General features: G+C 35.8%; 1 pseudogene; it reads right to left on the reverse strand.

Annotated features, from left to right (window-relative positions):
* Positions 1–2641: 2641 nt before the first annotated feature.
* Positions 2642–4082, reverse strand: LOC122022470 (annotated as a pseudogene).
* Between the last annotated feature and the right edge of the window lie 205 nt (positions 4083–4287).

Raw genomic sequence — 4287 nt, forward strand, 5'->3', positions numbered from 1 at the left:
ATAGAATAATAGCGTAGGAATCATAGTAGAAGCAAAATATCTACCAATCCTGGTTATTTTAGGAAAAAGGTGATGGTGTGACTAAATCTTACCTTTTGTCAAAGATCAAAAGAGGAAGCCTTAAAAATAGAAAGGAACAAAAACATTTGTGATTTCTCTATTCTAATAGTTAATCTCTCATTATAGCTAAGGGAACATATACATACACTTCTCTACATACAAAATGTCACAATAACTATTGTCGATAGTATCACAAAAATTTATCAAATCCATCTGTAATAACCAATAAGTTTGTTAAATCCATCTATAATAACTAATAACCGCTCGCCGAGAATTTAGTAAACCTAACTTAATAATTTAAAGGACATGTTGTTAGAACCTGTAACAATAAAGATAATTATAAGCCAAAAGTTATCAAGATTCAGTAATAAAGTGAGCTGCTACAATGTGTAGCAGTTTCTCAAGAGTAGCTGATACAGTGTGTAGCAGTTAGTGCGAATTAGCTGCACTACAACAAAAACCCTCATAGACATCGGTTTTCCACCGGTGTCTATTACATTTTCGACCGATGTCTATGAAGGCGATGTAAAAGGTATGCCATTTTAGACATCGGGTTAAAACCGGTGTAGTATCAGTTAACGACACCGGTGTTCGAATCGGTTATTAACCGGTGTAGTATCACTTAACGACACCGTTTCATCAACGGTGTAAAACCAATGTAATATTATATGTTAATAACACCAATTTTGACAGTGGTATATGACCGATGTAATATTAGTTAATGACACTGATTTTGCAGCGGTGGAAAACCGATGTAATATCAGTATTTTTTAACAACATAAATTTGATTTATGAAACAGTGATAAACCGACAGTAACAAAAAAAATACACAAATATTCACAAATTACACAAATATTCTCCATTCAACAGTATCCATAAAATACACAAATATTCACAAATTACATAAATATTCTTCTTACAACAGTAACAATAAAATACACAAACATTCTTTTTACATCAAAAGCTAATAGATATCAGAATCAAGGTAAAACATTCTTTTAACAACACATCAAGGTAGAATGTCGTGAGTAAAAAATCAAGCTGAGGCTACATTAAATTATGAGAATCAGAATCTGTTCAACTTGCTATACTGCTCCATTCTTCTTGCGCCTTTCATTTCCCTAATCTCACCGCTTTTCACCTTCAAATGCCTAGTTTTCTGAGTTAAAACATCCACTATTCTAATCTGTCAAACAAAAGTATCATTTGGTCTACTTAACTATAGCAAAGAACAAAAACAGAAGAATTATACATGCTGCAGAAGTCCTAGAATATTACCATCATAAAGAAATTGACATGGGACAATATACGCAATTTACATTCCATGCAAATGTATGCATCATCCAAAGTTTTCAAAAATCAAATACCTTTCCTACTCAAATGTAATCTAGCATGCATTCAGCCCATTCGAACAGCACTTCATCAATTTCAAACTTTATCCTATTCGAGCTAGGCTTATGAAATCATTTCTAAGAACAAACTCGACAAATTCAAGACTGTTCTTTCAACCAAACATAAACTTTGTAGAACTAGAGGAAATCAAATGAAAGATCAGCAGCAGAAAGATCTGATATAATGAGGGAAAAGCTAAGAGAAGTTCATAATCAATCAAATCAAATATGAGTTTGTATTATTACCATTGCTGGAAGTGAATCCTTGTGGTCAACTCCAAAATTTTCAATTATATCTTTCATATATTACATGATATAAAAACCACATTGCTCTGCATCCGGTTGTTGAGGCGCCTATGTTAGAACAGAAATATTGGAATAACTCCTTCAAGGATAGTGAAACAGTTGCTAATCAAAAGGACATACCTTGACAACTACCCATGTTGGTAGTTTTTTCCCTTTCCTTCCCGCCTCCGCATTATACATTTTCAAGGCCCTTCATGCATATAACCCGTGGGAATTGTATTGCCACATCAAAAAACATACATGTTTCAACAAAGGTAAGAAAAGAAGCCAAAAAACTTACATGTTGACAACATATTTCCAATCTTGATCACGAATGCGGTGACTAAGAGGATCCAACAAAAAAATAATCTCCTTCTCAACATTGATGATAGTCAAAATCCAGTGAAAACTACACGAAGAAATATAATTAGTGTATATATGCATCTTGCAAGTTCTCAAAATATGCAAGTGAGAGTGATATATAATGTTATTCTTACTCACCTAACATTGCATGGCACAATAACCAATTGACCAGTTGAGGTACCAATTAGCCTACTGCTTAAGTAACAAGCCCTTTTATTCAACTGTTCTTGGATGAAATCTCTATTCCGATTTCTTGATGGTACATACTCCATAGGCACTGGATCCACTAATCTGAAATCCTACAGCAACATCTTTTCCTGCATCTTTCTATATAGATGACTACAATTAGAAAATATCCCCAAAAAATGATGAAATCTAAATTAATGAAACACATAAATAAAGTCCAATTCGATCGAAAGCTTACCACATATACACAACTATGCAAGTGTCTGTGATTGACTTCAATTCACAAAAGGGAATTATGTCATCGCAGTTAACATGGACTGTGCGCTCCATGCCAAACACAAAAGGGAATTATGATATCAAGTAACTGTGTCAATTGACGAGCAAGTTGAATCTCAGGTAGATGTTGATGGTCCATTTGTTGCATGCTTACATTGAGAACTTGTTGCCTTTGCCTTGTCATCTCATTCCCACCCATGAGAAAGTAAGTAGTGTGCCTGAAAGCCAGCCTAAATAATAAAAATAATAATAGTATTCATATCATCAACAAAGGAAGACACAGTGTGGGTTGATATGTGCCTGAAAAAATTCATCATTTTGACTTTTGAATTAGGATCGATGCTCGTGGTGCTATCGAGTGCTTGTTGCATGTGGTGCAACCACCTCTCAGCAGCTTGGTGAGTAACAGGGAATGGTGCATGTTGTCCGATTAGAGCTGGATGACCTGCAATAATGATTGATTCAAACGAAACCGTGTTGCAACAATTCAGCCAAAGGTTTCCCTTCATTACAGAAGCAAACTTAGAACTGGAATCTATAGAGAGAGATGGATGTATCAATTTCTTGTATATTTTTCAGGTTTTTTCTTCTGTATCAGCTGAGTCCAGAGACCAAATTGTTCTTATGATTTCCTTACCAAATGAATAAAACATGCCTTTTGTTGCATCAAACTCCATAATACTGGTCTAAATATAGCAGCATATCCACAAACTAAAATTAATTGTTCATAATAAATTCAAATGCATGAACTCAGGTGTTTCAGTTATGTGACTATTTTTGATATAATCACATAACCGAAACACCAGAGATATGATCGGTATAACAATATCTCAGTATGCATCAAAGTAGGACACCAACCATTCTTATACTTCCTAACCACAATTCTCCTAAAGGCTCAATGAACAAATCCTGAACACAAGGTGATTACAAAAGAGAATAGAATCTTTAAGAGGTCATATGAAATTACAATGATACGAATATCATCACAATAATCAATTTGTGTAAGATTTTGGTCATATAAAACAAATATAAAATGATAAATTTGGTAGATGCCAAATGATTTTGCTGCTTTAAAAGGCAAAACAAATAGTGCAAGTGTTAGAAAGAAGCTATCAGACATCAAACGAACAAGTTCCCTTCACCTTTCCTCCGGGAATACAGATTAGGGCTTCCCATCCTCTGAACGAAGAACTCGTACTGGTTCCAAATCGCGTCCTCCTTCTTCGAATTCGAAAAGATAGATCGGAACCCCACTCTTCCTCATCAGCGAAAACCCTACCAACCATCTGTGTTAACAAAATCAGAGATGGTCATAATCAATCGAGCATCTACAACGGACGGAGAGGGCCGCGGAGGAAGAGGTAGGTAGATCGGCTCACCTGTTGTAGAAATTGGTTGAGAGATCGATGAAGGGCTGGATTCCGCCTAGGGTTTCGAAGAGGTTGGTCTCGTCGATGGCGAGGCGTCGCTCACTGCCACTTCACTCCACTACTCCGACACCTTCTACTGTAAAGACTGCATTGTCTTTAAATATTTCCCCTTTTTCTTGTTCTTTTACTCTGATGAATTAGGAGAGAGGGAGATACAAGGCTCTTGCTTCTTGTGGTAGGCACATTCATCGAACGCTCGAGGACGAAGGTAGCGTATTATCTACAGCCTTGATAATTGTGGTGCCGACCCATTTTTACTTAACCCACCTGCTAAATTATTGAAGATGAGGAAGAAC

This window comes from Zingiber officinale, chromosome 9B (assembly GCF_018446385.1).
Source record: "Zingiber officinale cultivar Zhangliang chromosome 9B, Zo_v1.1, whole genome shotgun sequence".
NCBI lineage: Eukaryota > Viridiplantae > Streptophyta > Magnoliopsida > Zingiberales > Zingiberaceae > Zingiber > Zingiber officinale.